Source organism: Lissotriton helveticus, chromosome 12 (genome assembly GCF_964261635.1).
Source record: "Lissotriton helveticus chromosome 12, aLisHel1.1, whole genome shotgun sequence".
Taxonomy (NCBI): Eukaryota; Metazoa; Chordata; class Amphibia; order Caudata; family Salamandridae; genus Lissotriton; species Lissotriton helveticus.
In genome coordinates, this window is record NC_136073.1 from 537,229,402 (window position 1) to 537,256,672 (window position 27,271).

Consider the following 27,271-nt stretch of genomic DNA (forward strand, 5'->3'; position numbering starts at 1 on the left):
GCTGGGTGTGGGAGCTCCCAGTGGCACGCAACTCCATCGGACCAAGATCTGGAGCTATTGGCAAATGAAGTTGCACAGTCTGATATTAAGCTACAGTTGTGGCGGTCTGTGAGAGACCCAGAGGGTCTGAACTGGGGTGGTGTGGAGTGTAAAAAAACGATGGATTTAGGCCCAGATCTCTCTACTGGGGTGAATGTATGACATTGATCTGCATTCTGTCCATCAATTGTTTTTTTGCATTTGTCACCCCGAGTGGGATGGGTATGCTCGGACGTGAGTCCCATGCTCTCCACACCACTGGAGTCAAGCTATCCTGTCTGAAGACGGCTGATAGACAGAAACCGGTCCTAGGATGCTTGATTCCGGTCCAGGAAAGACATGGCTTGGCATTTCGGGCTGGGCTGTTCCCATGAGGCACAGGGTCAAGGCTGATTTGCATATGGCCATGTCTGAACTGGGGTGGTGTGGAGTCCAAAAACGATGGATTTAGGCCCAGATCTCTGTACTGGGGTGAATGTATGACATTGATCTGCATTCTGTCCATCAATTGTTGTTTTTGCATTTGTCACCCCGAGTGGGATGGGTATGCTCAGATGTGAGTCCCATGCTCTTCACACCACTGGAGTCAAGCTATCCTGGCTGAAGACGGCTGATGGCCAGAAACCGGTCCTAGGATGCTTGATTCTGGTCCAGGAAAGACATGGCTTGGCAGTTCGGGCTGGACTGTTCCCATGAGGCACAGGGTCAAGGCTGATTTGCATATGGCCATGTTTGAACTGGGGTGGTGTGGAGTGTAAAAAAACAATGGATTTAGGCCCAGATCTCTGTACTGGGGTGAATGTATGACATTGATCTGCATTCTGTCCATCAATTGTTGTTTTTGCATTTGTCACCCAGAGTGGGATGGGTATGCTCAGACGTGAGTCCCATGCTCTCCACACCACTAGAGTCAAGCTATCCTGGCTGAAGACGGCTGAAAGCCATAAATCGGTCCTAGGATGCTTGATTCCGGTCCAGGAAAGACATGGCTTGGCAGTTCGGGCTGGAGTGTTCCCATGAGGCACAGGGTCTAGGCTGATTTGCATATGGCCATGTCTGAACTGGGGTGGTGTGGAGTGCAAAAAAACAATGGATTTAGGCCCAGATCTCTATACTGGGGTGAATGTATGACATTGATCTGCATTCTGTCCATCAATTGTTGTTTTTGCAATTGAGACCCAGAGGGCCCATCACTTCTACTCATAGAGGAGTGTGAACGGCGCATCGGAGAAGGGAGTCCCTGAGCTCCCATAAACCTGCATTTCTGCTGGATGGTGCTGGCTCCTCCCCTTGTACTGCTGGTTTGTGCGGCAGGTGTCAACACGGGAGGTCCAGTTGGGACCTCCCTGTTGCGGCTGCCTATATCTGTGTGGTGCGGGCCCATGGGTGCGGTGCCCACTGGGCCGGCACCATATTCAAGATCGGAGACTCTTGGCTGGCCATCACCACCTCGGGGCCTTACTAGGGCTCCGAGAGAGATAAACTGAGCACCATACTGATGTTGGGCCTCTTTTGATGGGGCTGTGGCTACTAACATTTCAGTTCCCATCTCTGCTGTTCCCTGGGAGCCTGAGGCTAACTGGATGAACTGCTCTTTGTGACAGGCATTGTGAAGGTCTGCAGCCCATGGAGCTGTTGGAAGTACTTGTAATGTGCACTTCACCAGTGTGAGGGGGAGTCTGTCTCCTATCCTATCGATGGAGAGTCAAGTGGCACCGGTGTGGCGGCGTCCGTCTCCGACAGACCGGACTCTGTGAAAGGTGAGACAGGAGATGTGAGACTTGCTGGTGGAGAGGCTGTGGTGAGTCTCCCTTGTGACACACCACATATGAGCAATACTGTTTGGCTGGAAGACCCACCCTTTGGCGGCGAGGGTCCTGAGGGAGCCAGAGATTGGTGACCCCAATCTGACCTACTCTGTACTGTATTGGCCCCAGGGGAAAGCTATGCGAATACAAAACCACTGACTTACAGTTTCTGTAGAAGGGGGGACAAAGGGAGAACACAGACAGACTGCATTGGGGTCCTATATGTACCACCTGGCAGGTGGCGGTGAGTATCCCAGTGTACCCTCCGCTCCAGACTGGTGCCACTCCGCATCCACCAAAAGAATGACAGGAAGGAAGAATGCACGGGGCTCGCACCAAACAAAATGTTACACTTTTGCGCGTCCTAGAGGGCTCCCAGGATCAGTCATCCTCCATGACCCCACAGATGTCCAGAGAAACCTCTCTGCCACTTCATGATATTAAGGCTGCCATACAGGGAATCCGCACAGTGCTAGAATCGTGCATAGACTCCATAACAATGAAGGTCTCTCTGATGCTGGTGGATCTCCGCAACATGGGGGCCAGAGTCAGAGAGGTGGTGGACTAAGCAAGACTTTGCTTCAAGACACAAAAATCCTCAAGATGACTTTAACAAGTTCCTGGAAGCATGACTTGAAGGCTATGAAGGTAGATCCCGATGCAACAATATTGGTATACTGGGAGTCCCTGAAGGTGCAAAGGAGCCAGCTGCAGATCTATTTATGGAATACCTTATTCTCAAGCATCTCCAGCGCTGGGGCCTCTTAAACTTCTTCACAGTGGAAAGGGTCCACCAAGTGCCAGGGGGAAGCCGCTGCCCGGGGAACTCTACTGAGGCCCATCCTCGCCAGACTCTTTCATTTTCGAGACTGAGACCTTGTGTCCCAGATGGCCTCCAAGGCTCGACCAGTGTTGTATGATAATGCGCACATCTTTTTGCCGGACTTCACATTGAAGGTGCAGAGACAGATGCAGAGACACAGTTTTTTTTAGAGGTAAAAAAGGCCCTGGGAGAGAAAGGAGTGAAATACTCAATGCTATTCCATGCTAGATTGCAAATTGAATCTGAGGGCAAAGCTGGTTCTTCATTATGCAGGAAGAGGATTGGGAGTGGCTTGAGGGATGGAGAACAGCTGGAGGATCCAGCCCTGGGGCGAGGCGTGGAAGGCAGAGGAAAAGATCGGAGGTGGCTGACTGTTGGTCCGTGGGGGACGACCCTATGCTGGACGAGGATTCTGAACGTCAGCAGGATTGACTGCCAGATTCAGGTTCAAACTCATGCTAGTAGTGCTCTCCTCTGATGACTGTGGAGAACAGCGCTGAATTGGTACTGGAGTTTGGGGAAAAGATAATTTGACTGCCTGAGTGACTGGGTAAAGGTTCTTTTGGATGCTGTGCCGGTGCTTGAGGCCCCCCTTTTGAGGCAGCAGAAGACAGTCTTGAGATATTGACTTGTTTGAGGCATGGGACGACAATACCAATCTATCAGTTCGGATGGTGTCATACATTACCTTTGATAAGGGGATGGGGGACTGGTACATAGAGAGGTCCACAGTCACCTAAGTTTACTATGTTAGGTTGGGGCAACAGGTGCTCTGCAGAGTTGGGAGGGGGCGGGCAGTTTTGGGTCTGTCATGTAGAGATGCGGGGAGGGGAGCTTTTCCATGGTTATGTCTATACAAGTTTTCACTGACAAAGAAACTGGGCAGGAGGGTTTCAAGTTTTATGTGCTTCTTGGTCTTATTCACTATGATTAGAATTTGGCAGTTCATGGGTACCATACTGAAGGATTCAATATGGCTGGCTGGGTTAGTGCAGGTCTGGATTGGTGCAGCGGGGGGCAGACGATGGAAGTTGGGGGAGACACCCTATGGGGATGAATGGCCACTGAGGTAGGCACGTCCATCCCTATGCTCCAATTATTATCCTATAATGTGAACGGGTTGGGGAATAAGATTAAACATGGAGTGGTACTACAATATCTTAAGCAACATTCCCCAGACTTAATCTTATTGCAAGAGGCTCACCTTATGGGTAAAGCCTGCAAGGCACTAGATCCCTGGGTCTACAAAATGGTGGTTCATTCATTCTACACCTCCAGGGGCACCGGGATACTACTCAAGAAACAATTCCCCCTCTTTATTGTCAAAGTCCTGGAGTGAGAGGTTTGGTAGATATGCAGCCCTCACGGGTACTTGGGTGGTTGAGAAGATCAGTATTCTATCTGTTTATGTCCTGCTGGCTATCCATGGCGCCCCTCACCCAGACCTGGGTGCCCTTATGCGTCAATTGCCTGATGAGGATTCAATTATTGGGGGTGGGGGGACTTTAACAAGACACTATGTAATAATAGAGATCGTTACCCCCCAAGGCAGCCAGTACCTCCGAGTGACCCAAATAGCAGAATTCTTTGCTGCACTGGTCTTGGTTGACGCCTGGATGGCCCTTAACCTTACCACACAACACTTTATATTTCACTCCGGGGCACATGGAATTGTGTCCTGCATTGAGTTTATTATATTGTCGGCCTCCTCTCATCCCAATTTCTGGCAGGTATGACAACTGGCAAGAGGTATCTCTGATCATTACCCCATATGGGCGAGGTATAATCTAGGCATTCGCATACTAGGGGCACTCTCTCCATAAATCCCTGGTACCTTAACCTTCCAGTTGTAAGGAAGGAGCGCAAGCAGCACATGACCCACTACTTTAAGGATAATGAGCTCTCAGTCACCTGACACTATGGGAAGCCTATAAGGCGGTTTTTAGAGGCCAGGCTCTCTCTTCGATGGTGGAGCACAGGCGAGGCAGGCGTGCTGCGGTAAAGGCGCTCGAACGAGACATGTTAGAGCTGGAAGCCCAACTAGTGGGAGATGAGCATGACGAAACCCAACAATCTCTAAACCTCAAGCATCAGGACGATAGGGATATGGTAACGGAGGCACCAGGGCCAATTACAAAGCTACGCAACACCAATTGTATGAAGAAGGGGTCAAAGCATTAAAAGGGCTTGCATGGCTGGATAGGCGCGATCAAGAATAGGGACTGATGGCGTCGATAGATTCGGAAGATGGGAAGCGTCTGTGTGATCCTCAGGCTATCACGGATACGTTCACAACCTACTACTCTCGCTTATATTTCTATGGGGCCACGACCACAGAGCACGAGCCTATAGAACTATATAAACTCATGGCGCCCACCGTAGCACCCTAGTTATCGAAAATGTTGGAAGAAAGCCGGTTCAAAGGCGCAATCCCCAAGGAACAGAGGCTCGCCTCTGTGGTAGTAATACACAAAGAGGGTAGACCACCTAAGCAGTGTGCCTCATATAGACCAATTTCTTTATTGAATGCGGAGGCGAAGATTCTCGCCAAGTTTCTAGCACTTTGCCTGATTCCACTCATTTCGACCCAGACCAATCGGTGTTCACGGCTCCACAAGGACCTATCCACAGAGTCTACAAGGATGCGACAATCCCATCTCTTAATGCACGCATGGCCTTTGATACAGTGGAGTGGTTGTATCTCTTTGCTGTGCTTAAACATATGTGCTTTGGCCCTGGCCCTTTGTCCTGGTTGCGAATGCTTTATGCTGAACCTTTGGATTTATTCTTGAACCATTGGTGGCCTGGGTCCGGGGGGGGCGTTGATTAGTAGTTTACAGTGGGCAGACGTCTGGGAGGACAGAATATCGTTACATGCGGACGTAATCCTCCTATACGTGGCCGCTACAAAACCCTCAATTGCCAGGCTACTGAATCATCTGTATCTTTCGCAAATACTTTGGGTACACGATCAACTGGTTTAAATCAGTGGCATTTGTCCTACACGGGCCTGCACTACCGGGATGTGAGGCGTGGATAGTGACAGAAGGGCTCCGATATTTGGGCATTTTCATCACCACTGACCCCGAACTGTTCTCGGCCACAAACCTACAAAATGGTGTCCATCACTGGAAGTCCCTCCCGTTATCCCTATTGGGAAGAGTGGCACTCTTCAAAATGATGGCACTACTGTGCTTTATTTACGTGTTACAGAACACTACATTTCCAGTGCCTGATACCCATTTCAAGGTGATAGAGGATGAGGTCAGGACCCTGTTATGGGATGGTGACCCCCCACATAGCCATGGTGAAATTGACACAAGGTTGGTACAATGGAGGGATAGCTCTGCCCGATTTCCAATCTTATTGTAGGGTGGCACAATTGACGACCATTAACTAATGGGTTAATCAGCCCAGAGATGAACCAAACTATTGCATTGACTGTCTAGTTCCCCAGCTGGGAGGCTATCAACAAGCACTCTATGCGGCCCGCTCTGTCTCAACCTTGGTGGACCAACAGCACTGACAGTCCAATTCTGGCATACAACGCTACACAAACTAGGATGGGGAAAGAGGATTAGGCAAGCCACAACTTTGTGGTACCCCAAACTTCTGGGGACAATAGCGATGAGACAGGGGTATGATAAATGGGACTCAATTTGAATATCTACGTTGGGAGATCTCTGCTCTGGCATGAGGTTAACTCCCTTTGCCGATTTGCAAAAGATTTATAATGTGGCATACATGGGAATGCTGGGATACGGAATTAAATGATATGCAAGAAGTTGATTGGCCTCGCCCAGGGGGGTAGCATTAGGATGCATTTTCGACTGGTGCAACTCAAAAGACTCCATAGTGTTTACATGTTTTGCACCACCTTGGTAAAAATGGGTAGGAGGTCGAATGCGATTCTTTCTATCACATCATTTGGGAATGCCCAAAGATTCTGTCCTATTGGGAAACAGTGGTGTTGTGTATGAGTGAGGTCTGTGGAGTGACCCTGTTGCTATCGGTTAAGTGGTGTCTCCTTAATGTATGGGAGGCAACCGACCTGGCACAAGCTGATCAATCCTCGGACACCCTGGAGAACCTGACCTTATGGGCCAGGCGGCGCAGGGCACGCCTAAAATCTCCGAGTTCACCTGCCTCGACCAACAGAGACACGAGACACTCTGTTAGGCGTAGAAAAGTAGTTTTATTAGCTGCAGCTAAGCACAGTTATTTAAGAAGTACCACACAGATAGGTTCTCAAGAGACTGCCACTTCAATCCGTGCCGCATAGTCTTTTATACAGCACAAGTTTATAATGACAACTCCCAATATACACAAAATTGACAAATAGGAATAGTTCGAAAACAAGCTATCGAATGTCTAAAACACACCCTCCTTTCAAACCCCGTGTGCTCTCCTCCCCTCAGGTTAATCAACACTAGTGCCCGTAATTCAATTTGCAGGTGGCAAAACATATGTAGAATGCTTCAAAAGAAGGGCTATGTAACAAGAGAACACACTAAGAGAATAGTGAAGGCAAGTTAAATAAGATAAGGTACAGAAGAATGGTGGGACCCAAACAGTGGAGTAAGACATGGATTAATCAGCCTAGACATGGCTTTGCGAACTCGGCCAGACCCTGACATCAGTATTGCACACAAGGACAAAGGTTGTTTTTTAACGAGCAAAACATGGAGCAGCAGCAAGAGACAGAAAGACCATTTTACCGCGTTAGCCGTGCTGCCTGAGTGAGGCAACATAAAATGGCGACTAAACACAAAATGGCAGCTGTAGCGAAGCGAGGCCAAAGACTACGTAACCTCAGCCCCTCCTTTTGCCATACTCAGGCAATGCACAAAGGAACCCATGTTAGTCTGAGTCAATATCAATGGTCATGAGGTCACTGAGATGTTGTTGCACCATCATCTTAATGTGTTCTGTCTGCTGTGTTACTGGTTTGGAGACACAGATCGTGGCACAGAGTCCACAAATGGCTGGACCACACTGTAGACAAAGACAACAAGAAAAGACGAGAGCTAGAATCATTCCAAGAAAAGTTAGCACTTTCCATCCCCAAGTGGACAGTAGTCCCCAAAACCATCCCATCACAGACCAATCTCCAGTATCTTGGTGAATAGACTCAGAGATGACATCTAGCTTAGAGATGGCTTGGTATACTGTAGGGGCATTTTCAGGAATATAAATGCAACAACTAGACCCAATCAATTTACAAACTCCTCCTTTATCTGCAAGGATTATGTCTAAAACCATTCTATTCTGTAAAGTCATAAGTCGATCCGCCTGAAGCTCGGCAGTCAAATTCTGTAATGCTCCAGAAGTCACATTTATTGTGGCATCAACCACACGGATCAACTATCTGATATTCTTGCTATTGGCCATTGGACCCCAAAAGGGAAGAAACCCTTTCAGGAAATCCCCTCCTTCTTGCCCTGCTGTATCTTCCGAATCTACAATTCCTCTACGAACTCTCTTTCTGTGATAATCAGCAGGAGCAGTGTATGTAGGAGGAAGGAGAAAAGCGATATAACATGTTCCCGAGAAGTATGTGGGAAGCCATGTATAAGCTTTGTCATAACAGATGACATATGTACCTTGTGATGCCAGTAATGGTGCAGGTGTAGAAGGAGTATAGACATAAGTATGGGAGCAATTGCTCCTCTCTTGCTTAGTTTTGGTATCCTGGCCATTAATTTGCAAGCACAAACGACCTCTTTGGGGTAGTACCCAAATCGGCGTAGAACTCTGTTGCTTAAACTTGTCGGTGAGGCTGAGAGTATAACGAGTTATATTCCACCCATCGTATGCTCTCTTGTCATCTTTGGGAATCTTGATAATGTCAGCAATCTTTGCCATCGTTACAATACCCTTTATCAAGCAACTGTGACTGAAATCCACTCCACCATTATAGGATCCACCAGAAGGATATCGAAGTAGATTCTGGAATGCATTGGAAAACATAGCCAGATAGGCCCAAGCAGAACCTTCGTATGAAAAGGGAAGGACTAGATACGGCATTCCTCTTTGTGTATTATGTGGTATGAGACCACAAACCCAACAATCAGTAACATTTACTATCAATTGATGCTGGTGTAACAGTTGAATGAACCAATTGTTAAGATATTCCATTCTTCTCATTTGCTCGTGATCTGGGAGTGAGTAAAACTTATGCGGAGAAACAGTAGTAGAGGGATTTAGAGGGGCAGAAGCGGGAACAGGTACTAACTGCAGGATGTGAATAAGCCATCCTATGCATGCTAATAAACTACATAAACACACTAAAATACATAGTGCTACGCCACAACGACCAAATAATAATTTCTTATAATGAGCTCTCTTCATCATTTTAATATCACTTCCTTTCCCTGTACTATCCATTACTCTAAAGGCGTTGCTCACGATAATCTTCCTTAATCACTTGGCTGTGATTGTTAGCCGTCCTATGACACTGCAAGTCCTGTTGACCTAGTCACTATTCAGATCACAGCTCAAGACTCCTACCGTGACCCTGCAACTTGATGGACAAGAGAAGAAAAAGAAAGAAAACGTTTCTTTATAAACAAAATAAAAGAAACCAGAATTACTTGTCTTTAGGCAACTTCTTTCTCAAATTGTATCGTCTCTTTCCAGGCATTGTTTGGTCCTTGAACAAATGTTCGGGATCTGTGGTGTTAAGTCTTAGATGCACAGGTACAGCTTCCTGCAAGACATCATCGTCCTCCTTCTCTGAACTAGTCCAATCCAGGTGTGCACTGCTGAACGGTACGAAGCGGGGTACCTTCTCACATTCACTATCACCAACACCTTCTCGGACCCACTGGTCATAAGGTACAGGCAATGGTACCCTTTTGCAATGCACACCGTGGATCCAGTTCTTCTTTCCCAGGACCTTGACAGCTGTACGAGTCGTAAGTAAGACTTGTCGCGGCAGCCCCCAGCGAGGTTCCAAGTTCTTTTTCCTCTGGAAATTTTTCAGACACACATAGTCCCCAGGCTGGATGGAGTGTCCAGGATCTGAGGAGGCCTCCGGTAAAGCGTTTTGGACCTGTTGACGAATAACATGCAATTTAGTGGTGAGATCATGCAAATAGTCAACCAACAGTGGGTACGGAATATCTGAGTACTTTTTGGGTCTGGGGACTCCCCAGACATTAGCTGGGCGTCCAAACACAATCTCGTATGGGCTGAGCCCCAAACGAGAATTAACAGTCGTTCTAGTTGAAAGGAGTGCCAAAGGCAAGGCATCAGGCCAGGAAAGGCCTATGCTGGCCTGAATCTTTGCTAACTTAAGTTTGAGAGTGCCATTATAGCACTCTACCAGACCCGCTGACTGAGGATGGTTCGCCGCATGGAATTTCTGCCTAATGCCTAGACCTACACACACCTTTTGCATAATTTGACCTACTAATTCACTTCCACTGTCACTCCAGACAATGCGCGGCAAACCAAATCTTGGGAAGAATTCTTTCAAAAGTATTTTTGCAGTGGACAAGGCAGTGTTGTCCTTTAGGGGGTAGGCCTCTATCCATCTGGAAAAGGCGCAAACCACCACCAGGACGGCTTTAAGATTGTTAAAGCGTTCCATATGGATATAGTCTATTTGCAGTACCTCAAATGGGTACGTAGGGGGTGCAAAGTGACCTGCTGGAGTTGGTGTACCCTTTCCTGGATTGTGCATCAAACAAACAATGCAATGTTTCACCACATTTAGGAATACCTTCATTCTGCCATACTGGAGCTAAAAGCTTACATATACCCCTTGCATTAATATGGGCTGGTCCATGAGCCATAGTAACTACAGGCAGTACATATGCGTTTGGCAACAACCAATGTTGATGCTCTGACAGTTCCGTCCAACATCCCATACTATCCAACATTCCCGTACTTTCTCTCCACGTACTCAATTCTGTCTCGGTGGCCTCCTTTTGAATTGCTTTCACACTTTCCACTGTGTCTTCACACATACCACCTTCTGTGACCCATCTTGCAGGGCCCGCAACATACATACGACTTTCAATATTCCTTGCTGTTTCCCTCGCTATCTCATCTGCAAATGCATTTCCTCGACTAACATCATCAGCAATCTTTTTATGTGCACTGCACTTCACAATCGCTATTTGAGTAGGCAGAGCAAGTGATTCAAGAAGGTCAGTTACCAACTGACCATGCTCTATCTTGGTGCCGTGGGAGGTAAAGAATCCTCTTTCCCTCCACAAGCGACCAAAACTATGGTCAACGCCAAATGCATACTGACTGTCAGTATAGACAGTCACTCTTTTCCCTTTCGCCAACACACATGCTCTTGTCAACGCAATTAATTCTGCAGCTTGCGCTGAATTGTGCGAAATACGTGCAGTTTCTACCACTGTGCGCAAAGTTGTTACTGCATAAGCAGCTGTATTTCCGCCATTAGGAAGTTTGAAACAAGACCCATCTACCCAAAGGATCCCATCCGGATCCACAAGTGATGTATCCTTCAGGTCTATTCGACCCTTCGTTTCTTCTTCAGTGCGAAGAAAACAATCATGCTGATCTTGTACATGATTCGCATCCAGAATAGGCAATAATGTTGCTGGATTCAGAACATTACATCTTTTGATGTGTATATGACTAGCTAGAAGTGTCAACTCATATCCAGACAAACGGGCACTCGTTAAGTGCTGAGTTTTCGTCCTGTTAAGAAGAGTATCTACTGCATGTGGCACCATAACATTAAGAGTATGATCTAACACTAGTCCAGCAGATTGACGAATAGAAATTGCCGCTGCTGCTGTTGCTCTAAGGCAACTAGGTAATGCCTTAGCTACTGGATCTAATGTTGCAGAAAAATAGGCACACAGTCTTTGTTTGTCGCTGAATTGTTGCGTCAGGACTGATAATGCGCAACCTTTCCTTTCATGGACATAGAGCGTGAAAGGTTTACTGTAATTTGGAGTACCCAACACAGGAGCAGAACACAAGGCAGTACGTAAGTCTGAAAAACTCTTTTGACATTCATCAGTCCAAGGAAGAGGCTGGGGCATATCTTTAAGTGTAAGTGCCAACAGAGGTTTAGCAAGTAGGGAAAAATTTGGAATCCACTGTCTACAGTAAGAGGTAATGCCTAAGAAAGCACGCACTTCTCTCTGTGTGGAAGGTACAGGCATCCGTGCAATTGCATGAATACGTTCTGGGGTCAATCGCCTTCCCTCCTTCGACAAGAGATGACCTAAATAGGTAACTTCTTGTCGACAATATTGTAACTTAGAAGATGATACTTTATGATGTAAATCAGAAAAATTTTGGAAAAGCGACACAGTTGCATTTTTACAGACATTTTCCGAATCAGCAGCGACTAACAAGTCATCCACGTATTGGATAAGAGTAGCACCTGAGGGCAAAGAAAAGGTGTCAAGCTGAGATTTCAAAGCTTGACTGTATATTGAAGGACTTTCACAATAGCCTTGAGGTGCGCGCTTAAAGCGGAAGCTTCGGCCTCCGAGAGAGAAGCCGAAAAGGTCCCTACTTTCCTCAGCAATAGGAATGCTAAAGAAAGCATTCTTAAGATCAATAACCGAAAACCAGACCGCCGAAGCAGGAATCATAGTAAGCAAGGCTGTTATATCTGGCACAACAGGAAACTGAGGGACAACAATTTTGTTGACCTCTCTAAGATCAATCACAAAACGATACATAGGTGGCTGAGAGGGATCAGTACGTTTAAGAATAGGCAGAACAGGACTATTACAAACATTCCCTCTAGTCTCTTCAACCACACCCTTCTGAACCAAATCATGAACAATAGCCAACAAAGCTCTCTCACCATCATTAGATATTTTATATTGAGGAATCGTGGCATCTTAACATTGTCTTTAACAGTAATCACATATGGTGGAATTTGCAATAAGCCAACATCATTCGGACCCGTAGCCCAAAGTGTAGCAGGAAGTGAACGCAATTCAGGTGGTAGCTGTTCTTTAGATACATACATTGGAGAAGTCAATTTATCACCCAAAGTGAGATGCACACCAGAGGGTGAAAAATACAGTGTAGCATGTAAACGTTTCAGTAAGTCCAACCCCAATAAATGTTCTCTGCATCCCTTTGTTAAAAGGAGAGGAGCTTCCAAATCGTATGGACCAATGGAAATGGGCAGAGGGCAAGAAATAGGATTTGAAACTGGGGCGCCAGAAAATCCCACAGAAACATTCGTTAAGCCAGACAAAGGTGCCCCAGGGAGTTTAGAATGCATTATAGAACTTCTCATTGCACCAGTATCCAAGAGAAATGGTTCTGTAACACCTAATGCCATAACATTAACATAAGGTCCTTCCTGATCTACTGGAACTGATACGACTCCCTTACTTTGCCTATGGCTGTCCTAGATAGTATGAAAATCAACATCCTCATTATCAAGACAATAGTCATCATTGTAATATTGTGCAGATTGAGAAGTCTGCTGGTCAAAGTAATTTGTAGAATCCTGAGGGGGAGAGGGACGTCGTTCCTGAGTCGACGCACCACGACCCCTACCTCTGGATATGGATCGAGAATCACCACGACCCCGTGGCGTTAATGATCCACCATACCGCTGTAATAAAATCGGACAAGTATTCTTAAAATGACCATCTTCCTTACAGTTGGCACACTGATTAGGGCCCAATGGAAGTCGTGGGACTGAGGGTACTGGCTTCTGCAACAACCTCTGAAACTGCGGGGGCTGTTGATATTGGGGCTGAGCAGAACGAGGGGGATAAGCCTGTTGCAGAAGGACCTTCGTTTTCAAGTCTTTAGTCTTTTTCTCCGCTTTCTCCTTATCCTCCTTATCTCTATTCTCATAATATTGAGCAGTAGCCAATATCTGAGCAGTGGAAGAGACAGCCCAAGAACTCTCCGATTGTTTTAATTTATGCGATAATTCCGGAAGTAAATTAAAAACAAATTTGTCTACGAATAATCGCTGTCCACCTTCAGTGCTCATGTCTTGACCACTATGGTCAATGAAAGTCTCCTCGAAACGAGTAAAGAAATCGGAGACACTTTCATCCGTCTTTTGTTTACACGCCACTAACTTATCCCAATTAACACGCACCGCAGGCATCATAGTTTTCATCAAATCTATTATTCTTGCAGGCAATTCCGTAATCAAGTCATCTGGTTTGGCACCACCTACTTGTCCTGCATCCGCAGCTGTAATAGCAGCCCAATCACCACCCAAAGCTGCAGCATGATCCTGTCTAAGAATCTTAGTCCATATTGCTTGTGGGACTACATTTCTCATAAGTAGGTCAATATCTGCCAAATTCATGATACGAGCGTCAACAGTCTGGGACAGCTCTTTATAGTACCCAGTAGGATTCTTACGAGGGTCCGGTAAAGACTGTTTAAGTGCCAGTACTTCTGACCTTTTCCAAGGGTCATGTACCCATATACGCTGAAAATGAGCAGGAACACCTGGAACATTACCCGCTTGTGGAACCTCATCTCTCCATATCGGAGGAACTTCTCGCATAGGATATTGTGCCGTCTTACGACGAACCGCGGGATCATGTTCAAGAGAATTTTGAGAGAAAAAGGCGGAACGAAAAGTAACAAGCTTTTGAATAGCGCGTTCTACAGCAGGACCCACAATAAGTCCCTTATCGAATTGATCCTGAATTTCAAATAAATCCTGGGGCGGTGAATCTAGATCCTCATCTCCCCATCCTTTAATCAGAGTATTACACATAACATTGAATACGTATCTCTGTGTGGGCGCATTCCATTGCAGGAAGGTATCTAAAATATCACGTACGCTATACTGTACACTACTCATAATCCAATTACGAGCAAGAGAATCTAATTTAGTCCGTTCTTCCAAACCCGGAAACTGACTACGGGATTGTCTCCTAGACAACGCAGGAGAAAAGAAAAGAGGTCCAAGAAAAGGCGACAAAAGACCTGAAACAGCGTCGACTAAACGCCGTCGAGCTGCAGGGGAATCTGACACTAAAACAGGGGACAACGTGTTCTGTAAAACAGAAGAAGAATTTGCAGCAAAGGAAACGACAGATGGAGAAGGCTGAGGAACAGGAGATTGGGGTACAGATGTCGCTGGCAAAGGGGGCGGAGGTGGAATCACAGGAATAGGCAACTGTGCAGGAACTAAAGCAGCTGGATTAACAGCAGGCTGCAATGGTGGTGCATTAGCACCTAACACATAAGGTGGAGGTAATGTCAATAAATGGGACATAAAGGAATCGTCATCAGTAGGTTTACTCTTTGCTACAGTAGGTAACATAGGATAGCATCTATCTATTGACATACGGTGTTGTCTTTCCGACACCTCAATCACCTGATCAGCTTTGTCATTTTTAAACTGTTGGGCAGCTTGTAGAATTGACATACTCTGCCCTCTCTTATCTTTCTTCATTTGCTTAATTTCTTTCTGTTTGGCTTCCTTTCGCCATAGGCGAAAAGAGTCAAACCTTGCCGGCCGGGCTTTTCTCTTGAATAGAATTGTTTCCAAATTATCTAATATATCGGGGTCAAAAGAACCATTTTGTGGCCACTGTAAAACACCGTCTTTCTTAGTGTATCGGATCCATGTTTCATTAAAAACAATAGGACCCAGACCATGTTTTGAGTACAATTCGTAAGTAGGAGTTCCAACTGGAGGAATCGTACAAGAATCCTCTAGCCGGGAATCCCTAAAGCAACCAAAACAACAAAATTTCTTAAACTTACTAAATCCAGGCATTTCGTAACAAACTGGACTTCCTTACAAACGTCAAGGGATTTTCAGACAATAGAGTCACAGCACAAACGTACTTACCCCTTGGCTTCGGTTAGCGCGCTAATCGAATAACAAATACAAAAACAAAGAGAGTGGGTGCTACCCACAAATACTTAACTAAATACTTTTCTCACGCCAACAGATGTCCGTCTAACGTCTCGCGATACCAATCATCACCAAAGGGCCAAGGCAGGGCGACAGTCAGGGCAGCAGTCGTCAGCAGCCGTCTGGAAGGAGTAGCCACGCTTCAAAAGACCTTTGGTCCACTTCGACATGCAGGGGTCGCTCACCTGGTTCGCGAAATCCTCCGGAATTTTCCTGCGAAGCTCCTCACGACTCTCGGGCAAAACTACTACCACTGAAGGAGCCCCACATTGGGCGCCAATTGGAGAACCTGACCTTATGGGCCAGGCGGCGCAGGTCACGCCTAAAATCTCCGAGTTCACCTGCCTCAACCGACAGAGACACAAGACACTCTGTTAGGCGTAGAAAAGTAGTTTTATTAGCTGCAGCTAAGCACAGTTATCTAAGAAGTACCACACAGATAGGTTCTCAAGAGACTGCCACTTCACTCCGTGGCGCACAGTCTTTTATACAGCACAAGTTTATAATGACAACTCCCAATATACACAAAATTGACAAAAAGGAATAGTTCGAAAACAAGCTATCGAATGTCTAAAACACACCCTCCTTTCAAACCCCGTGTGCTCTCCTCCCCTCAGGTTAATCAACACTAGTGCCCGTAATTCAATTTGCAGGTGGCAAAACATATGTAGAATGCTTCAAAAGAAGGGCTATGTAACAAGAGAACACACAAAGAAAATATTGAAGGCCAGTTAAATAAGATAAGGTAGAGAAGAATGGTGGGACCCAAACAGTGGAGTAAGACATGGATTAATCAGTCTAGACATGGCTTTGCGAACTCGGCCAGACCCTGACATCAGTATTGCACACAAGGACAAAGGTTGTTTTTTAACGAGCAAAACATGGAGCAGCAGCAAGAGACAGAAAGACCATTTTACCGCGTTAGCCGTGCTGCCTGAGTGTGGCAACATAAAATGGCGACTAAACGCAAAATGGCAGCTGTAGCGAAGCGAGGCCGAAAACTATGTAACCTCAACCCTTGGCATGATAATAGGTAAGCGAAACATAGTTTGATTGTGAGGGGCAGAGCCCGCGTTGTCTCTCAGGGACTGGAAGAGAGATATGGACTGGTGCATGCTGTCAGAGAAGACAGTGTCTGAAAGTAGAAGCTGTCCCCAGAAGTGGAAAAGAATATGGGGTAAATGGAATGTTTACAGGGGAAGTCTATGTGTTGCCATGATGGCTTCTGCAGTGGTGTCCCTGACACGTGAAGACGCAGTGTAACCCAGGCCGTGGGCGCAGAGAGAACGGTATCACCCTCTCGGATTCCAATAGAAAATATGGTACCTGTTATTGATTTTCCATACACTACTAGATATACATATAAGAAAGTGGTACTATATAATGTGATAAACTGCTTTATTCTAATAAACATAAGTTTAAAAAATAAAATAAAGGCCCAGGGCACTGGAAACTGACTTGTGGTCACTCAGCCTTTGCTCTGACAAGTGTGCACACTTAGTGTATCAGAACAAGAGCAGAGATAGAGTGCATGTGAGACGCAGCACACTACACAGCAGCACTTTGTTTGCCTCAATGCAAACTCACTGATTGGTTACAGTGGAGATGCCATGTCATCTTGGAAAAAATTACAAATTGCTAGGGGTGCGCATACGCGACCCCACAGCCTCGGCTCAGCAGGCTACAAAATGGCAACCAGGGCAATGCAGAGGACTCACTAATCTGTTCGGTCTCGGTGTGAACTGTCGGCGAACAATCATCACATTTATAGGGAAGGCAGTGTGCATGTGTCAGTACCGTGCCAGCTTTGATGCGGAGAGTATGGGCATTCTTGCACATTGGTACTCACTCCTGCAGAATGCTTGCAACTAAGGTGACCAACCGACCGTAAATTTCACGGATTGGCCATAATTTGGACCTCATGTCCGTTGTCCGTGAGGATCCTTTTAACGGACGCCTTTTGTCTGTAATTTTTGGCCTTGCAGGGGAACAGAGGCCTCTGCTCCCGGCTGGGGTGACTCGCTCTTATCGTAGGAGCATAAGAGCAGCCCCACCCCGCCCAGTGTCATTCTGTCTGCGGCTGATTGCCACATACAGAATGACAATGGGCCAGTTTAGGCTCTTCCAGCATGTGGTGGACTCCGTCTAGGGCAGGGCATTCTGTTAGGGTTAAAATGTACAAAACAAACGTATAAAGTTAAAAAGAAGAGGTTAAAGTTCTTACATAGTCTCATCATTTCAGAGCTAAAGCATTTTTTTTTTTTTTTAAATGAAGATTTATTTTCCAGCAAAATGAAAATCGGATTCTGATCATCCAATGTCTTTGTCTGGAGAGATGAAATCCCACTTCTCACACGTCTGTTCTCTCGATTTCTCTCCATCAGTCTCAAAACTTCTCATTCTCAAATGGCCCTTTAAGGCCTTTCCATCAGATTTATTTTCTGTTTAGTGGTAACAGCTGCAAAAGATAGGTCACAATACTTAGTGTGTTCAAAGTGCTGGAAATTGTTCAAGTGAAGGTTTGAGACATGTTCTTTAAAGTGCCACAGCACTCGTGACGTGAGATAATCGGGCTCACTGGTCCCACAGTGAAGGATTTGGACACAAAAAACAGATAAACACTGCACAAAACCTCACGCTATGAGGTTCCCATGTCACTTGCATACATCACCCTCTATATTGCAGCAGGTGTGGGATTAGTTCATGACTTAGGGCCAGATTCATCAAACAAGCGGTATTTTTGCATTTGGGATGCATCATCCCAAATGCAAAAATCTCTAATTAAGAATTCGGTAAATTGCGATTGTTTGCATTTAAGGAATCTCCAATTGAGATTCCTTAAATGCAATGCATGAAAGTGAAAAAAATAGCGAATTCGCTATTAGGGCACGCAAATTACCATGAAGTACAACTTCATGGTAATTAGCAAAAACTTTGAAAAATGCACTAAAGTGCATTTTTCAAAGTTTCATGTTGCGCACCCACATGCCGTAAGGGCATGTGTGCGCGCAACATATGTGCACACATCAATTTCAGGGGTGCAACAGGGTGTCCTTTGGACACCCCTGCACCCTTGAAATCGCAATCTCAATTTGCGAATCACTATTTGTGATTAGCAAATTAAGATTGTCTTCCCAATCATTCCTATGGGCCTAAAGGCCCATAGGAATGAATGGGGACATATTCCTTAATCGCAATTAAGGAATTATTAGAAATCGCTATTTTCTTAGTGATTTCTTGATGCATAGCATTTTGCTATTCCTTAATAGCGAATTGGTATTTTTCGCTATTAAGGAATAGCAAAATGTGTTCTTGATGAATCTGGGGGTTAGTCTTTTGAGGGTGTCGAAGCTAGTCCTTGACCTAGTGCCAGGCCGGTGTCAAAAATGCTGCCAGCTAGCTGAGCCGATGTGTGGAGAGATTTCTAGGTTCTGTGCTGGGGATGCACCAGTCATCTGTTTCTTGAGTTGACTGGTAGTGCTTCCAGGCAGATTTGTTGTAGACAGGAAGGTGTTCCACTGAGTCAGTCAACAGTGCCTTAAGATGAATGACTGCATCAGTTCCAAAGCCCTCCATGGAGCAAAGCTGCAGGTTACCCTGGAAGTACTTGGCCTATAGTCTAGAAATAGGAAGACCATATCCAAATCCAGCCAGAGGTGTTCCACCTGCACCTAGGTGTGGCATGGGTGCAGTAGAATACATATAGCTGAAAAGCCTTTCAATCTTAAATAGGGGGACACCACCTCCTCTGTCACTCATCTTAATAGCAACATCTTCGCTAACCAGAGCCACCATCGCCTTGATGGGTGGAAGTTAGGGACTGGAGCTGTGGTGTTCCACTGTCGCTCGCATGGCATTCTTGAAGAGCTTAAAGAGCATGTGATAAAGATGAGATGGAGCATATACGATGTGAATGGGGTGTCTTGGATCATTAGCATTGACTGCCTGGGTTTCCAGATTGGGCAAAGCCATATAGTATTTATCACACAGCATCTTCGCCATTTCATAGGCATCCCTCACTACGTCAGTCACATCACAATTCGGATCGATGCTTCCAATGTGTTTAGGATGTGCAGGGTTTGTCGTTGCATCAAAAATCAAAGTATGCTGGTTGATCAGCATGCGGCTAGAGATACGGCTCAGGTAAAAGCAGTCTGTAAAGTATTGCACGTTCTGATTTGTCTCTGGGTCGATGACGAAGGCTTCCTTGTACTCAATCACCCCCTGGGCCATATTTGGGACCACTTCATAGTGCCGGTTCCTGATGGTGATGAGGGCGTTTGCGAACTGTTCAAGGATGCTCTGGTCCTCTGGACTCTTATGAAGAAACTCCAGGATGTCCAACAAACTCTGAACATACCAGCTCTGCACCAGATGAACGGAAGGGGATCCCAGCAGTCGAATTGGTAGCAAGTTAATCTCTGTCATGATGTTGGCGAGGCTCACCGGAAGCTCCTGGCGCAGGAAGGCAAAGGAGGTTTTTTCCACAGGCATTGCTAGATCCGAAGTTCAGGAATTGCTTCATGGAGAGAGGGGAGTGAAAAAACGTAGAGAAATGGTCGATCTGCTTCGGGGCACCCCCTGGCCGGCTCGAGACTAGCATCAGGGTGTGAACCAGGGGCATCCTCATAGTGGGGCTGTCAGAGGAGGACGTGCATGGGCTGCTGTGTGTCTGCTCTCTGCAGCCCTAATCCAGGGCTTGATTTCAGGGTTGTCAGGCTCAACTCTCCCAGCCTGCTATTTCTTCCGGATTTGAAATGAAACTCTATTTGTTCTGCCTCTAGATTTTGGGTTCTAGGACCCTGGCCTCATCCAGAAAGTCACAGTTGACTCTACATCTCTTGCCGAATGAGAACTGAAGCATTTTTATTATTATATGAAACGAAGACATAGTTGCTGTTTTTTATTTATTTTATGCAACTAATATCCATTGACAAAGACAATAGTCCTGGCTTTGTGTGGGTCTAATTTTACTAGATTCAATGATAGAAACAGCAAAATACCAGTCAGGTGGCACATTATGCTCAGCATATATTTTAAGATGAGGTGTTTTGAGCCACACCCTTAATTACATCAGACACGCCCCTTGGAGTGACCTCCAGATTATGCATCCCACTTAAAGCCCTGGAAACAACACCATGTCCTGGCACTGTGCATCATGCATGACTCATCACTATAAATTTTTCAGATTGCCTATGTGCAGGAGCCTAGTGAACTGTCCCCCCACCCCGCCCCTTGCTTCAGGAACTACAGTGTGAGTGAAGTTCTAGATGGGCCTCTTCTGTCTGCAACTGGATGGGTGGGTGAATGGGTGAAGGATGGGTGGCTAATTGAAAGGGGATTGGAGAAAGAAAGGGAGTATGGATGGATGGATGGACGAATGATAGCATGGATGGGCGAATAGGTGCATGGATGAGTGAAAAGAAGAATGTGAAGATGGATGAGTGAAAAATGCATATATGAGTGAAAGGGAGGGTGGAGTGCTGGAAGAAAGGATGGATGGATAAGTGAACGGGTGAATGGGTGCATGGATGAGTAAGTGAAAGGATGGCTGGATGGACGAAAGGGTAAATGATTGGGTGGATGAGTGGATGGAAGGGTGAAAGAGTGGATGGATGAGTGAAAGGATGGCATGGGTTTAAGGGTAAATGGTTGGATGGATGAGTGAATAGATAGATGGGTGGAAGAGTGGCTGGATTAGTGAAATGATGGGTGTAAGGGTGGATGGACGGATGGATGGATGGATGAGTGAAATGATGGATGGAATGATAGATGATGGATAGGTGTGCAAATGGTTGAAAAGCTTTGGATATGGATGGGCACACAGATGGAAGGACAGAATGAATGGTGAAAGACTGAATGAGGGATAAAATAATTAATAGATGACATTTTGAGTGACAACCAACTGCTACTTGAATGTTACACCAGTAATTGTTAATGTTTGCATGTCTTGTTTTAGGTGTAAGATCTTAGGGAGGACCCAGGACCATCTCGCCTTCAGGAAACAACTCAAGACCTGGCTGTTCGAGCAGTAGCATACCCCTCCCCCCAAGCGCCTTGAGACCCTCCCGGGTGAGTAGTGCGCTATACAAATTGCATGATTGATTGATTGATTGAGAGTCTCATAGTGCCATGAGCTGTGCTTGAGATGTATATTGTGTTTGTAGCAATAGGCAAGGCGTCAAAAATAAACTCTGTAAAAGTGTATTGAGAGTGCATTCTCTAGGAAAGCTGCAGGGAAAACCACCTTTGTGACTTCGGTCAGCTTGTGCAACTATCTGCGAAGCCCCCAGAAGCAAAGTCAAACTCCATATTTTAAGTTCCACTTGCTGAAACACCCATAATGCATTCCCTATAGTGGGTTCATCACAGAAATCCTCACTTTGCATGCTCCTATACATCTCACAATGGCACTCAGATATGAGACGCTAGTAACAAAGTCTATCCGGACAGATCTTCCTGACCACTTCTCTCACCAAACATGCCTTCTCAGGACCATGAGTTGTAAACAAAATATCAGACTGGACAACTCAGTGCAGTAACCATATAAATAGATAATTATCATATGAAATACCACAAAAAGACCCACACAGTTGCTCCAAGCTGCATGCATACAGAAAAACCGTGAAGTGCCCAATAGTCTCAACCTAATATAAAACGTATTTTGACTTGTACTTATTGGTTGTCCATTTACGTACTTTTACACTATTGCACAACTTCCTCTGATGTGTCTGTGAAACTTACCTTGTGTCCTGAATTTTTGTCCTGAATTTTGACCCTCTGTCCAGAATTTTTACACTTACCGTCCTGAATTTGCACCCATGCCAGTTGGTCACCCTACTTGCAACGAGAAAAGGCTGGTAAATCTAGGTATAGTGCCATCACTGATGCTTTCCCGCTGTGTAGTCTTTGCACTGGCATAAGTGATAATTTGTTGTGCACCCTGGGTATTCTATACCTATTATTGCCCATCCCCAGAGTAGTGCTTGAACAAGCAAAACCCTCGAAAACCTTATAGGTGTTAAAACGTTATCACTAATGCGACGGAGGCCACACCCTATCAGATTGGTGTGATCTGTCTGCATCCATCTATGCACTCTACGCCCACTCATGCACTGATCCACTCATTCCAGCATCCCTCCACTCAGAAAACGCAGACTTGCATACCCACACCTTCCTTAATTCGTGCGGCTACTCATTAACCCAATATTCATCCAGGCACTCGAGCTGGGTCATTAATCCACTCACTCACTCATCCATTTATTTGTTGAATTTATCTCGCGTTCAACCAATCACACATCGAAGTAAAGCAATGAAGAAATGCTTAAACTGTAAAATAAACATTCCAATCTACTTTGCTAACGCTGCTTGTTTGCTAATCATCAGATAAAACACAAACACATTTGAAGAAAGTAAAAACAATAAACGCTGATGTTCAGGCCTGAATGTAGAATTGAAGGCAAACATTTAGAAATGCAGCATGATTGAACTAATATAAATCTCTCCAAATCCCATGAAACAGCAAAGACGTATTCGTACAGGGTTACAGGGAGAGACAGTTGCCTTAACATGTTCACTAGTTCACACGTTATGTATATCTCTTGTCTGAGTCTTTGAGGAAGAGAGGGTCCTGTGAATACAGTGTGTGTGTCAAGGGCAGGAGTGTGTAGGTGCGCTCTATGACCAACATGAATCAATGGTCGACGCAAAAAAAAACACGCATCAGTGGGGCCAGGCAAAAGATTCACCAGTGGTCCTAGGTAGTAGTAGTTTATTGATTTTTGCAATCAAACAGTACGAATGATGATAACATCCCCCCTGTCCCGTCCCCCACCCCGCAGATCCCGATAGAGAAGCCTTACTTCGCCTTTATCAATAAATAAATAAGCATGTTTAGCTGAAGCCAGGTCAGGACATTCAAGCAGCATAAATATAAGTGTGTACATTACCCACGAAGGTGCAGGCTGCCTGTGAAGACATCTCCCCTCAGCCTTCTGGCATAATAATGTTATACTCATCTCCTAAGTCTGTTCTATCCCCCACAGCAGATTCCTCAATTTCTTGCTGTAAGTGGATCTCCACCATATCCCTCTCCATTCTATCCCTCTGGACTGTCCCGCTGTATACCAATCTATGTTGTGCCCCACACTCCGCTCGCACCCATCATAATACCAGTTCCCACAGCCATTGTTTCTTAGTAGGTGCCCAGTTAATCATCCATTGTACTGCTATACGTTTCTTTGCCATGGCTAGGCCCAGCCCTACTACTTTCTCTGCATATTTTGCATGTTTGGGTTGGGTCACCAGGACCAGAAGGCAAAGCTGCATCATGGGGTGACACATGAGGTTGGGACCTATCCTTCCTGGACTACTGCTCCCTACTGCGCGGATCCCTGCTCTTAGGTCCACGATCCATCAGCACAAATCAAACAACCGTGGACCCACTGGGACAGTAAAGAGAGAGGCATGTTGTTGGTCTGCTCGTGCCCCCTGGAGGCTGCCTGTGTGCGCTGAGGTTGAGGCGAGACCCTGCCCCTGATAGATAGCTGGAGTAAATGGACATATAGAAGAGCATTTCCAATAGTACTAACATGGGTAAAGAGGAGCAATGTCAGTCCAGATTCCAGTGTGACACCAAAAACCATCCTTAACAGCACAGGCTGAGCAGTGCTTGCCATCACCTAATGGGGCCACGGGAGTGCCTATGGAGGACATTAAAATTATAATTGCAGACATGAAGCGCAGTCTCAGTACAATCGATTCCAAAATAGACACTCTTATAATCCGTCGAGACCACATGAAAGAGCGAATAAATAAGCATGATACCCAATTGGTGCAATTAGAAAGCAGTCACAGACATCGAAGACAATGCCAACTTGCAAAATGAAAGACGGCTATGCATGGAAAAAGTGTTAGCGGTATTAAGAGCTCAGAATCAGGGGCGACCGTAGGCATGTGCAAGCTGTGCACCTGCACAGGGCCACCAAACCCCAGGGGCCACCATGCCAATACATATATCCTTAATATAATAATCCTCTGAGGATGGATACATATTTGCGTGGCATCCCCTGGCAGGGATTTGGCGGCCTCCGGCTCTGTTCCACTTCCAAATACCCTGACCCCCCCTCTACACTGGCCTCTGTGCTCCACCCCGCCCGGACCCTCTCTTCCGGGCCCCCTACCTAAGCTCCCTGCCCAGGGCCGCCATGAGCTTAGAGCCGCCCCTGTCAGAATGAAGATTTAGAAGCACGCTCCCACCGCAACATATGAATTGTGGGCATCCCAGAAACTATGGCAATGTCAAAGGTTGAAGATTACTTGGAAACTGTGTTTAACACTTTCTTTGGAGGGGCCCTAACACCTCTATTCTCTGTTGAATGTGCACACAGATCTTTAGAAAAGCGCCGCACTCCGGCAGTGCCAGCTAGACCTATGCTAAACTATAAGGAACGTGACACCATCCTGCGCTTGGCACGAGAACGCAGTGAACTAACCTACTCTGGTAATAGACTATCCATATATCAAGACTTCACAGCTATGGTATAGGCGGTGTGGTGAGAGTTCTTACCTGCAAAGTGAATGCTTCTAAAAGCAGAATAAAGAATGCACTACTGTATCCTGGTAAGCTGAGAGTCCTTCATAACTGAAAGCCACATTTCTTCACAGACCCTAAACTGGCCCTTAACTTCTGCTGAAGGCATGCACATGGCCCTGATCCGAAATGCTCAACAAACAACTGAGATGAACATGACCATTTGAGTGATAATAAAATATCACTGCATACCATCTGCAGCTGGATGGATGGATGGATAACCCATGGGCAAAATAAGGCCACTTTATGGACACCACAACTTGAATTTTTTTTAACTTGGACCGTGGCATCGGACTCTAGACTTAGCTAACAAATTTCTCCAAGGCCTTGCAGAATCACATGAGGGCACGGCAAATAATCGCATGGGCCACTAGATGCGGCACTCTACTCAACTTATTTCTGCCTTCTTAGTAGGTTTTTTCACGTGCCTCTGACCTCCATAGGGATAATTCTCATAATTGCAGCTGTTCTGTTTACCTGTTGGATTTTTGTGGAGAAATATTACTTTTTCTTCGACAATGTTGGGATGTTAGAGTGGGTGGTGGGGTTGTAGTTTGGATGGACTAGGTGTGAAGAGGGATATAAGAGGCACCTACACAGCGTCAGAAACACAGCAAACAGATTCAGCATTTACGAGGAATTGGGCATCAGCCCATGGGAAAAGGTTGTGAAGACAAACAGGAATCTTTAACACTATACAAAGATGAGTGACATGCCAAACACACAATCATGCAAATGAGTTCAATCATGTGGAACGTACGTGGCCTTAACAATCCTTGCAAGGTGCAACAGATTCTGGCCTACTTAGAGACAAAATCAACATTGCCTACTTGCACTAAACACATCTCAATGTGCAGTGATCTAGGGCCTTGGTCACACAAAAGTCCTTTCACAGATCACTAGCAAATTACTCCTCATTTTCTTCATCTGAAGTGCAATAATTGTCAGATAGGGGGGGGGGCATTCATGGTCCTGCATTAAGAGAATGATATACAGGGCAGATCTAACATAGGACATGCCAGACTGGTGAATAAATGTGTCATGCCCCTAAATGTTTACGCACCCAACACTGACTACTCAGAATTCTTCAGTCAGCTATAGCATAAATGAATGACACTGACACCAAGCACAATTATATGGAGTGGTGAACTAAACTCAGTTCTAGACAAGCACATGGATTGCTCTCAGGCAGATAGGCACACTCATCATGCTGCAGCATCAACACTGCGGGACAAAATGTGAACGCACAAGTTCATCGCCATTTGGAGACCGAGGTTTACAGATTCCAGAGAGAGAACACACATGTACTGCTCATGGGCCAAATTAGACTATTGGATTGGCTCAAGGGGCGTATGTAGATGAACCATGCAAAACTTTCATTTACTGCGCATACTCTGATCCCTCTCCAGTTAAATGGACAATCAGCTCCCTGACTCCAAGCACAGAGCATTCACCTGGTCCCTCTGCCCCAGACACACTTCAACAAGGCATTACAGCAAATAATTAGGGCAGAGATTAGGTCCTTTTTTCAAAACAATGAGTAATCCGTCACTTCCCTAGGGGTATTATGGGACACATCAAAAGCATACATGCAAGGAAATTACATAGCAAAACATCACGTGCACAGAACCCTATGAGACAGCCTGACTCAATGAGAACAAGACTTGTAAGTACTGGAGCAAAGATACAATATAGATCTAACAGCTCAGCCCCTTGCCAAGATTTGGGATATTGGACTTCAAAGATGAGGTAGACTGAGAGGCTAAACACCAGCACAAGTACATGATTGATAGTCGATATTGGGAAACAGACCAAGCAGGGCCCTCACATTCATGACGAAACACTTACATCAGGCTCCTATAGTAACCTGAATATATATCATATCTAGATCATGTAGCAATACCGTGGATTGAGGGACCACAGACAGTTCTTGGTAAAAACCTGTCACTACAGATAGCGTCAGAAATCTCTATCCTCCCCATATGCAAATCTCCGGGGCTCTATGGATTCCCAGCAGAATGTAATAAAGCCTATGCAAAAGGACATACTCCCTCAATCCTTCAGGTAGGTGATTATGGTCTTCTTATTAAAACCAGGTAAAGAACACTCACTCGTAAACAAAGGCTGCTATCACTGAAAAA

General features: G+C 45.7%; 1 pseudogene; it reads right to left on the reverse strand.

Moving 5' to 3' along the window:
- Positions 1-18,934: 18,934 nt before the first annotated feature.
- Positions 18,935-20,168, reverse strand: LOC144798637 (pyruvate dehydrogenase (acetyl-transferring) kinase isozyme 2, mitochondrial pseudogene; annotated as a pseudogene).
- Between the last annotated feature and the right edge of the window lie 7,103 nt (positions 20,169-27,271).